The sequence below is a fragment of the Plectrocnemia conspersa genome, unplaced genomic scaffold, assembly GCF_051122295.1.
Source record: "Plectrocnemia conspersa isolate PC_06_02 unplaced genomic scaffold, ASM5112229v1 ptg000013l, whole genome shotgun sequence".
Taxonomy (NCBI): Eukaryota; Metazoa; Arthropoda; class Insecta; order Trichoptera; family Polycentropodidae; genus Plectrocnemia; species Plectrocnemia conspersa.
In genome coordinates this window covers 31698962-31711671 of record NW_028277177.1, presented here as the reverse complement: position 1 = coordinate 31711671, position 12710 = coordinate 31698962, and positions in this window count along the sequence as shown.

Here is a 12710-nt window from a genome sequence, read left to right as displayed (position 1 = left end):
TTGAATAAATATTAATATGTACGAGTTAACCCTTAATAAATATAAAAAATATTTATATAAAATATTTTCTGAAATCATATTTTAATTAGGCATTAAAAATATCTACTTATAATATTTATCTGTCGTGTTTTCTTTGCTGCTCAGTGTTGCCATATAGAGAATTTCCAGTCCAAGCTGAAGGAACTTATACCTGAAATACATCAGTACATACATCTCAAACAACTGTTCAGATTCTTTATTTGAGGTTGATTTTTACTTTTTTTATAAATATATAAAAAAAATATAAATGACTAATCATACAGCGTTAAAAAGTATTTCTAGAAGTACCTGAATTTAAGGAAAATTGTTACGCTTATTATTCTTTGAAACACGAAATATTCATAAATAGTCAGATAATTATAATTCTAAATTTGACATGATTGTTTATTGTATTAATTTTGTATAAGTTACTACATATTAATTTATTATTTTCAATAAAAATGTTCCTACTCTTAAATCCTTGGTTTTTTTCGCAAAATTCGCAAGCATGTATGCATGTAACATTTAACAATATATTACAGCATAAACTTAGCAATAAAACATTCACTTTGACTCTGAATAAATGGACATCTATCAGATTAGCCGACTAATTAACGCTTAAGGCTGATAATTAGGTATAGTTATAATTTAATTGTAATGTAATAAAAAAACAATTAAAAACCAAACAAAAAATCTACAAAATGTAATTATCTGTGCTGGATGTAAACATTAAAAGTGATAATGATATAATTAAAATATTTTATATATCGAAACAATCCTTACCGGGGTATTCAAAAGCTTTGGTTTTGCTAATCAATAAACATGTGAGGGATACTCGAATAATTTTTTCCGTAATACCAATATTGACTATTTTTCTCTCGGTAATACCGGTATTGAAAATTTCAGTATTATTGCAATCCCTAGTCATGCTACAAGGGAAAAGTAAAAAAGTGAATTATTTGATCACTTCGTTATATGTATTTCTAGCAGTCAGAATTGATACACCGGTAGTACTAAAAAGCATCCGATTTGATTTTATAGTGCGATACGTTTTGAAAGACGATAAAAATATATTTTTAAAATTCTCCAATTTAAGAATTTCGTTATAAAATATATGTATGCGTATATATAATACTAGCTGTTGCTCGCTCACTGTCGCGAGGTATCGCAGCTATCAAGCGTGCGGTTACTGGACGCTCGACTTTTATTTTCATGTATCCCCTAAAATATTATTTTTTTATTTTCATATTATTCTCATTTTATCCCTATAATAAAATAACGGTTAATTTCATTTTAATCCATTTTTAAGCCAAACCATTGGTTTAGTCAAATATACATTTAAAAAATATTTCAACATTGCCGTTATGTAATTACAATACTCAAAATTTTCACACTGTGCGGCAAAAAGAGCTATTTTTCATTTCGATGCTATTGTTATGTGTCGTTCATATATTTATAAGATAAGTTCGTATATGTTCGATAAGGGCTCCGCGAGTATAATTATTGCCCCGGGTCCCGCATCGTCGTATATTGTATGTATTTATTTTATGGTCCTATCTATAACCTTTTCATGTTGTTAACATGAGTATTTTTTTACTTATGTTAAATATATTTTTTAATTATGTTAAAAAATGACTACTCATTATTATTATCCTCATCCATGGTTATAATTTATGAACTTTATATAAAGGGTGCCTAATCGAGAACATGCCAAAGGCGGCGAAAACCTAGTAACGCCCCTTTCGGTACCTATTATATTCAATAAGAAAAAAGCCTCAGAGCTACAGGCGTGCCGCAAAGTTTTCCATATAATATCAGCACTATTTGTTAGTTGACGTAAGCGTTGCGAAAAGGCTCGTGTGTTGCACGAGAGTCGCACTTAGCAGCGCAAACGAACCGCGGCAATCGAATTAATTAGCAGGCAGATTGCAATCTTTAAAAAACAACGTATTCTTGCATTAATTGACATTAACGAGGCGAGTACGGCTAGACGGCCATATACGCTGCTAATCGTCGTTGCACTCGAGCGTCTAAAACGATTGAAAAAGCGCTTATTAAGATGGCGCAGCTGCAGCCGGCTAGGACCCTCGTGCTTTTTTATTGGATCGACGCGCATATTGTTATTATTATTTATACGACGACTAGAGAAGAAGAGGGGTGGAAACAGACAGATTACCGACGACTTCGTTTACATCGAAAGCTCAAAAGTAAATAAAGCGGATACGCCCACTCGATAATTATCGTCATGTCTCATCGCGAACATGATAAATAATGTTTTTCGCCATGTTTACGTAGGTGTGCGACAAATATGAAAATGAGATGCCTCCGACACGCAATATTAAAACGTGTTTGCTTAACCTTTTCCAATTATGCACACGCGTCGTTTGAACATTATCGTGACATATTTGCATAGATAATTGATTCGATTTGTCTTTGCGTAATAAACGATCGACTTTATTCCGCCACTAACTAAAGCAATAATCATGCGCACTTTCTACTGATATATTTATTTATACTTAAAAAATATTTATCATGTGCCGAAGTGCGACAGGAACATTTTATATAGTTTTTCGTCAGAGGTAATTTTATTAAATAATATATAATAAATATACAGTAAATTTATTCTAGTTATTAATAAAATATTTTTTATCATAAGCAATTACGAGATGAACACATATGTTAAATTTCTCGCATAGCACACTCTTCATGTTCTTCGTTCGGTTCTAAACGGAAACAATCCATCTTCTTTACTCGTTTCCGTATTTTTATCCTTGATTCAAATTTTTGTATAAATATTTAAATATATGTTACGTCGATACCGAAATGATGACTTGGGTGTGACATTCGAGCAGGAGTGAAGATTTTATATGCACATCGCTAAAATTTTCAATAAGTCGTCGAGAATGCTCAGCTTAATAATTTATTTGCGATCGCGTTCTGTACGATACGCTAGTTCGTGGCGACCTTGAATCTATTATCTATTTTTTGGAAACCATGTACTCCTAGTGCCATAACAGTCGCGATCACGTCCTTAATTCTTATCTGTTGAGGCCAGGACGTCAGCGCTCGATAACGCTCATCTTGCACAATCCATTCAGCTTCTCAATGAGCTTGCCAAACACAAGGACGTTTTCAGCGATTGCTATGAAGAGCTAAAAAAAATACAAGGAATGGTGCACCTCTATTTTTTTAATGTTTGATTGTATAATTATTTTTGGTATAATTGTCATCATGACGCATTAGGGAAACCTGTAAAATCATGATAACCAACTTTGTAATAAAAAAAAATGTAAGAAAAGCAGAGATGCTTCGTTTTTATTTATTTGGTCTGCCATGGTCATCATTTAGGGCTGCTCCCTTTTGAATTAAGCCAGAAAAGTGCATGCCATTGAAATCGAAATATTAAAAAAAATATGAAATCGAAATATTAATAAATGAAATTATGTCTAATTCAAAACTAAATATTTTCAGATTATCATCTCACTTATTAAATAAGTCGTATTATTGTTATAAAAAGTCTTAATATGAAAGCTAGATAACCGAGCGTTTGCACAGTGACGGCGACGGCACGATTTTATTGCTTTTGACGTGAATTCTAAACAGGGAAATTCCTTGAATTCGGCCAGAAAAATGCGTGATATTTAATGAAATACTATGAATCTTAATGAGATTGAAATATTAAAAAAAACACCACTGACTGACTGGCCAACTTTTGCCTTCTCCTGGAAAAACAGATAAGCGAAAGCATTGACCGATTATAAAAATATTTCAATTTCAAATAAATTAACTCTTTCAGCTCTGAAATAATTTCTCGGTTCTTATAAAGGTATTTTAATAACAGTGTTTTTGTATATATTAACAATATAAATGAGGTTATACAAAGTGAGGGAATATCACTTGATAATCGCACTTATTAAAGATTTAGTGACGAGACATTTACGTGACTCATGGGAACATATTTTTCAAGAGGTTAAATTAGTTGCTGATGTACACTAAAAATAAATTATTATTTATTTATTTATTTTATTTTATTAATTTATTTAGCTTAATAGCTAATCTTTACATCTAACAAATTTAGTAAACATATATAAAAAATATATAAAAAATACATAACAGAAAGAAAAAATAAAAATATACAATAATAAAAACTTAATATTATAATTTATTTCTATATGTACGAAGGTGTTTTTTTATTCCATTTATGAAACCCGTTATATTTTTGCTGTTTCGGATTTCTTTTGGAAGACTATTATATAAATCAAAACCTCCGTACATAACTCCCCTAGCCGTACTCGTTTTCTTATACTTAATTATCTTTAAATTTTCTCTTTTTCTAGTATTATATTTATGTACATCTTTATTTCTTATTAAATACTTATTAAAATATTCTGGTAACATATTATTTTCTAACTTATATATAAATACTAAAACATTCATACTCAATATTTCTTGAACATTCAACCATTCTAATCTATCAATCATAATAAGAAATATTTATGTAGTAAATTTATACAGCTAAGATATTTGCATTTGTGATAAGGCTATTTGTGCATTTACTTTAAAACTCTATTATTATTAATGACCATACATAACAAATTTTTCCCTTATTTCAATACCACATAGTTCAATAACCCATTATTTTTCAAATATAATTACATTACAATTTAACGGATAAACTCATTTTAAACACATTATTAATAAAATAAGAACCGTTCCCATGTAGGTTTATTCTGAAAGTGCACATTTGCATTTTCGCTCAAAATTGTCATTTGTGCCCTTCTGTTGGTCAAAATTCATAATAATACACTGCTAATTTTATTGCTTTTGACGTGCATACTAAAAAGGGAATTTGGCCAAAAAAAGGCATGGCATTTAATAAAATTCTGTGAATCTTAATGAAATGGAAATAATAAAAAAAATGACCACTGACTGGGCAAATATAAATTAAAGTGATGTCTACAAACGTATTTTACATTTTAAATATTTATAAATATATTTATATTATCAACAATATTGAAATTATAATTTTAAAATGTATTATGAAATTACACAGTAAAAAATACATACATGTTTAATAATTTAATTTTCCATGACTAATTATTTCCATGTGTATTTTTTAAACTGACATATTAGAGCTAGAATGCTGGAAGTTACGATGATATTTTTCTTTGAAAATTTATTCGACTCTCGCTCGCTAAAATCTTGACAATAGATGAGTTATTAGAGTTACGTAAGATCTGTCATTTTAAATTAAATTCTGATTAAAATCGTATACGAGTAAAATTAAATTCGCAATCAAAACGTAGCTCGTTATAATTCCAGTTTAATAACAATCGTGGGAAAATACTAAACGGCTGTCTAATTATGTCGCTTTAACGTCGTACCTACATACGCGCGTTTCCCCGATGCAATTTGTGCAAATTAATTTTACTGCACAATAAACTCGCATACGTCTATATTTTACGAGTTCAACATAATTATAATTGTAAAAACGATTCGAGGTAATGGTTCATAATTCGCAGCGTGTAATTTGTCGGCGGTGTCATTACGCAATGCCGAATATTTTTTGGACATCCCTGACTCTTCCGTTGGTAATTTGCCGGCATGTTGGCGCTTCGCTTTGCCGTTTACCGTTTTTCGACGTCGTTCGTTGAATGCGTTTTCGTGTTCGCCCGGACTCTTGCCATATCTATTGAGTGCAAATTCGACGACACGTTTTACTCGGTTGACTTTTACGAGTTTACGATACGAAAAAAGCGCTCTTAGCCGACCGAATAAACAATAGGACGCTCTCAATGCGCCTAAGTGAGCGGCGGCGGAATCGCTTTGGTCCGCGCGGACAAAGGAAACGAAAGAAAACTCCGTTCAATGCTTTTCTTGTTTGCGTTTCGAACGGTCGTCGGACCTGAGTAACTATGACATTTTAATAATAACTAATTCCGCGGAAAGCGATCGTAATCTCGCATTTCTCGCTCGCGATTTCGATCCGTTGAAAATCTCACGCTTCCACCTGTCATTTTTAGCTTTGGCTCGCTTCGCTTTATTAATTGACGTTTGTTAATCGTTCGAGTGGTATTTTGTTCAATCGCAGCACAGTCATTATATATTTTGTTAATTATTAATTAATAATACCACTTACAATATATTCTTTATTTATTATTATTATTAATCTTACCATCATGACTTGACGTATTTTTCTAATGTGTCATGATGGCCATTATATAAACAATAATAATACAAAAAAATATCACTATCACAAATCTTTTTTTCCAGCTCCTCACAGCTTTCGCCGAAAACATCCGTATGATTGGCAAGCTCGCTTAGAAGCTGGATTGCTCGTGCAAGATAAGCGTTCTAAGTAAAAATAAATACCGGAATGCTACCCCGGTTGGGCGATCAATGAGATGATTTTATTGTTTGTTGCGTTGTAGTTATAAATAGGTTGAGCAATGTGCTGTTAAAGCTGTTGTGTCGGTGACTAATTAATTAAACTTAAAGAAATTTTAACAGACGTTATAAAAATCGTACTGGAACGCGTTCCGGTCGTGGAAAAACGTACCACTGTTTATTTTAATGTAATTTTAGTATTCAACGATTATGCAGATCGTTTTATTTTATTATTAAGGATACACTTTTCGTCGCACATTACAATACGACCATATACTTATACTTTATACTTTAAAACATAATAAAATTTAGAAATTCCTGTATGTTACTATACGATTTATTTTAACAATGTAAAATTATTATTAAATGAAATTGCAATTTAAATAGTTTATAAATATTTTTGTTTAATTTTGGCTCGCTAAAAAAAGGTTGCTTATCACTGGATTAGACATTAAAATAATTTAATTTAGCCTAATTTAAAAATTAGAATTTTTTTATATTGGGCAAAAAAATTAAAAACTGAAATAAATAGTATATACACTCATCCCTCGATTTACACGGTAGATACGTTCCAAGAAATATCACGTAAAACGAAAATTGTAATGTAACGTGTATTTTTAACGTCTCTTAAATTTATAAAGTAAACGAGAAAAATCAGAAACACGCGTGCACTCCAAAAAGCTATTCAGAACACACTGCATGATCAGTGGAAGACGTTCCAGATGTAGGTCAAGTGCAAGAACTGTGGTATTGCATTATGTGTGAAACCAAATATATAAGATTTGAGTATTTAAAAATATAAATATATATTTTCTTAACCATATAAAAAAAACACTGCGTAAATCGTAGGATAAGTGTATGTATCAAGAAATTTACATCATTCTTTACGAGTAAATGTAACATATATTATATTTAACTACCGAATGAATGAATTAACTGTCATTATTCTTTCTATATTAATTCAAACGAAATATTTTATAAGAAATCATTATAATGATTCATGGTTTTTGGTGTTTCACCATGACTTAAAAATATAATAGATACCAGGAGGATGGTGGCGGTATTTTATATTTTTATTTTAAGTATTGATAAAGTATATTCAACTTGAATTTTGGTCAATAGAAGAGCGAGAAAACAATTATCACTTCTCAGAAGTCAAAAATTCACGTCTAAAGCAATAAAATCGCGTCGGCGCTGTTGCAGTGCGAACGCTCAGTAACGAGCGAAAATATTGAGTCATCCTCTGCTATTTACAAAATTACTATTTTGTTCATCAGATGATATAACGATCTATAATAAACTTTGTGTGTTATTGCATTGCTATCGATAGGTAACCTTTTTTTGCGTATAATCTTTAATTCATACCATTAATGCCTTTTCCATTTTTTCATTAAGTATAGCAGACTTTGTGTATGAGGTATGCTTAGATAATATATTGGAACCGAAAGCAACACGTCATCTAATGATTATCTCACTTTTTTATTAGTGAAATAGTAGATTAATTTATTTTGTAATATATTGCAAGATTTGAGGCACCTCTACCTTTCTGAAGACAATCCAGAAATTCAATAGTAGTTTTTCTCTAGTGGCTCTTAATTACGCAAGTGACTAGTGACTATTTTTGATAAGATTCAATACTACCATTAGCAAAAGTGCACTTTTGGTAAAACCTACGATGGGAATGGTTCATATTGTATTATTATGGATCTTGAAACACGTGCATCATATTTTCATTACATGATAAATTTTCGTTATTATTTATTTTGAGACGCAAGGACATCATTTGGGAGGTCTTAAGAATTTGCATCACGACACGATGTGATGCTAAGTTCTCAATATCTGAAATTCTGTTTAAATTCTTCCAATCTAAACCCTCGATTTTGATTATAAATATCAGAATCTGATTTTCCTCCCTTAACAAAAAAATAAGCCAATGTTTTGAGTCGTTTCAATTCACAGTTTTTTTATTTATTTTTGCAATATTCAGCACCACTGGCTTTTCTCTATAATATTTGTTCTACTAAAAAATAAAATTATATAAATTTATTATTTCGTTAAAAAAATATTTACATAAAATAATTTTTTTAAAACTTTCGTATTATAGAAAATTTGGAAGATTCACAGAAAGACGAATGGCAGACGGGTTCAAAGCCGTTGTTTTTAAATTTACGATACTCTTTGAATTGCAGATTGCAAAAATACTAGATGTCTTTTGTGACTTGCTACACAAACGTGCTGCTTAGCGCACTTAGCCAAAACATTACCATAATTTTTTTTAATTTTTAATTTTTTCAATTCACTTGCTTTATTAATTTGCCGCATTTTCCATCGTTCACCTGAGGCAAGTAGCTCGCACGCCTCACCATCGTATCGGCTCTGTTTTAAAGTCGCCGAGCGTTGACGGATCATCGACATCCCCCCCTAGCAACTTTAAAAAGTGCTTTATCGAGTAAAGCTACACAGAGAATGCAATGAATTGTGTCACAACGAATTTAACATAGATGTAATAACGGATCGACCGTTACTGCTACCTCTTTACGTTTATGCGAGCATAAAGATTTATTTCAAAATACGAATTCTATTCGAAGACTAATAACGTAATATCAATGTCCAATTATGGCAGCTTACTGATATTTCATTAGATGTTTGACGGAAACGAAATTATGTGACTTTTCTTTTTATGTGACGTTTCAGAGCGATGTCGACTGAACAACCAATCAGAAGGGGTTGAATCGGACAAAAGACAACAGCTACGGTGCTTTAATTGAACGAAAACATACGCGGCCGCCCGACAAAGGACTAGATGCGTTACGCTAATTTCGTCCTTCGTTTCCGCCGACGTCGGAGGGCTTTTGTCGGCGATCGAATAAACCTTTAACAAAACAAACTCACATCAGCCACACAATCGACCGATAAACGCCTATTACTTGCGTAAACGCAATCGTCCCCAAAATAAACACGCGCGTATAAAAATCACAACCGCTTATTCGCAATGATTAATACGTGCCTATAATTATATATAGTATCTATAATTCTTTGAAAATTACATGCTCATCGCTGTAAATCGAAATCCTTTGCAAATCTGCTCATTGTTTGAGAAGCCGTCTATGATACATGAACGTCCGAACGAAATATGACGTTCAATCTGCGTATGAAATGTCTATAATTTTATTATCCCAATTCGCACTGCAATATCTTATTTTCATTTAACGAAGATTATGTCCAGAATGCAATTAAATCAGAACTCAACAAATTTAAAATAAATATAATATATATGATATATTATTATATATTAAATACCGATAATACTTAGGAACGTGTAATAACTAAAGACAATGTATTTACGAACAAAATTTTAAATAATGAGTTAAGCTAAAAAAATTACTTTTCAGTAGATTTATAATTAACCTATAAAATTAAAATTTACAATACATATGGCGTCTAAAGTTAAGTTGATCGTTCGAATTTATTCTAAAAGAAGTAAAAATATTGTGTTATTTTCAATGGAAATAGCGGTTATTGTAAATTTGATCTGCTGAATTAGCTTTCGTTCCGAATACAGTCAACTCTTTAGTGAACTTTCTTTATAAACAAATATTTTTTAAGAGTAAACTCAGCGTGTATTATATTAACTATATTTTCCAAATTTTTCAGTCATTCAAACAGGATGCGTTGTGCTATTATCGCAATTTTGACATTTTACAATGCGAAAATTTTATTGACGTTTAAACCGATCTGTGAAATTGATTTAATTTTTTGATTCTCAAAAATAGTAGTAATAATAAAAGTATAGACATCTATTATACTGAAATAATCCGAAGAGTACATTATTTCTGACGACTTCGACAGGGACGGAACAGGTGGAGGAATTTGCCCTCTTTTGAATTTGGTCAGAAAAATGCATGTCATTTAATGAAATACTATGTATGAAATATTAAAAATAAACGACTACTTACTGGCCAATTCCCCCCCCCCCCCCATCATGAAAAAAGTTAAAATTACGTCCCTGATTCTAAACCAGAACTTTTCAGGTTATCCTTCAAAGAAATTCTAAATAAAAAACAGTTTTTTAAAATGGTTTTAAACTATTGCATTTCAGTGAAATCATATCGGAATACTTTTTATCGATAAATATATATTTTCACCGGTATTAATATTAAATGTTACAGTATATGTATATTTTTCAGTGTGGGTATATTTTCACTAGTGTTTTCCAAATACGTTTTCACCAGTAGATATATATTTATACTAGCGAAAATATAATTTAACTGATTAGTGAAATTAAACACTGCTCTAACATGTATATGAAACTCAATTTGAGAGTTTCGAAACGTCCATTTGCTGTTCAAACCCAAATTTAACCTACACGAATTACGAAATCCAAATTGACCTATTGAAAGTTCTAAAACTTATTTTAGTCGAAAATATAATTTAAATAATAGTAAAATTATTTGCTGCTTTAAAATGTCTATGAAGCTCAATTTGACAGAAGTAGGTACCGACGAAATGTCCATTTGCTGTCAAACTGAAACCTAACCTAATGAAAGTTCTAAAGCTAACAATAGTTTTAGAACCTTTATTTGGTCAACTCCAAAATACAAATTAAGCGAACTCATCTTTTAGGGAAAGTTAGCGGAAGAATAATATAGACAGACATCGCATTTCACATATTGCTCCGTAGTTTGTCTGCATTTCGATATTGCACTATGTCTTAAAAATATGACAGCTACCCATACCGATGTTACTATGGACTTTTAATATAAAAGGGCTGATTAAAGTATATTCAAACCAAATTTTATTCAATAGGAGAGCGCAAAAACAATTATCACTTCTCAGAAGGCAAAAATTCACGTCAAAAGCAATAAAATCATGTCGGCGTTTTACAATTTTATTGCATTTGACGTGGATTTTTGACTTATTGGTCAAAATTTGGTTTAGATGTGCTTCCTTCGATTCTTATTTATTGTAAGTTGTAAAATTGTTGCAAGAGATCTTAATATGAACGCTAGATAATCGAGCGACGGCTCATATTTATTGTTTTTGACGTGGATTTAGAGAAATTATTGAATTTGACTAGGAAATGCGTCATTAAATAAAATAATATTAACGAAAATGCTCACTGACTGGGCAACCCTTGGAAAAATCTGAAATGCCGTCTCTGGATTTCAGCCGCAATGATACGAAGCTAAAAGTACACATGCGCTTCTTATCCCAACAATATAATATCTTTAAAAGAAAATTATATTCGCGTTTGATTGTCTCTAAGTGCAGATTGAGAATAGCGAATAACGTCCTGTGGTATTCGAGTAGGTCTCTTGTTACGCTGTGGCTTCTCTGCGATCTTTATTCATAGAACGACCGGAGATTTATTTTACACATACATAATAAAAATACTGTAAACATATCGTATAGAATTGTATTTACTATGAAACCGGAGATTTGGCTGATCGAAACGAGCTAACAAATCTTAACTAAAAATGATAATTTATAATTTTTTATTTATAATTTTTTAATTTAAAATTAAGTGCATTATATTTTAAAGTCGTTTGTTTTTCCCTTGCGTTCGGAACAGACGGCACAATTTTTTCAGGCTATGAATATCGATATTAGCAAACTAGCAAATTTGGTTCAGAGAAATTTTAATATTGTTAATTTGCCCTATAATTTAGTTTTGCGAAGAGAAGGCTAGATATAGTGAAAGATATATTTTTACACATATATTGCACACGTGTCATCAGTGATCATTGCCCACATGGCAACTTACGCACACGAAGATTGGTCATAAATCGATCGCTCACAATGCAATTATTCATACGAATATTTCTCACAAGGAACATCTATTACACAGTTTAAAGAAAAGAGAGTTTTTTAAGGAAAGTTATTTAATTTCAATAATAACAGGACATAAAGTGTAAAAATTGATTGAATAATATATTGATAAATATTTTTTATTCGGTTTTATAAGAAAAATCTTCGAGTGTGGCAATTAGGTATTTTTGATTTAAAAAACGAAAGCATCCGGATGAAATGGTTATGAAAGCTGCTGATTTGTTAAACATAATATACCTATGAACGGTGATAGATATAAACAAAATTATATATGTAATAGGTGATCATTTAAAAAATAATTCGTATTTGCTCGGTGAGGTGGAAAATATCGTTCCTTCTTTTTATAATTTAAAATTGAGTAAAAGTGTCATTCGCTAGCGGACAGTCGAGTTAGAGCGAAAACGAGCAATAAAAAAGGCTGTCGCTTTTGTATCGGAAAATTTTCAATTACGATCCGTCATAAGCCGAGCGCATTG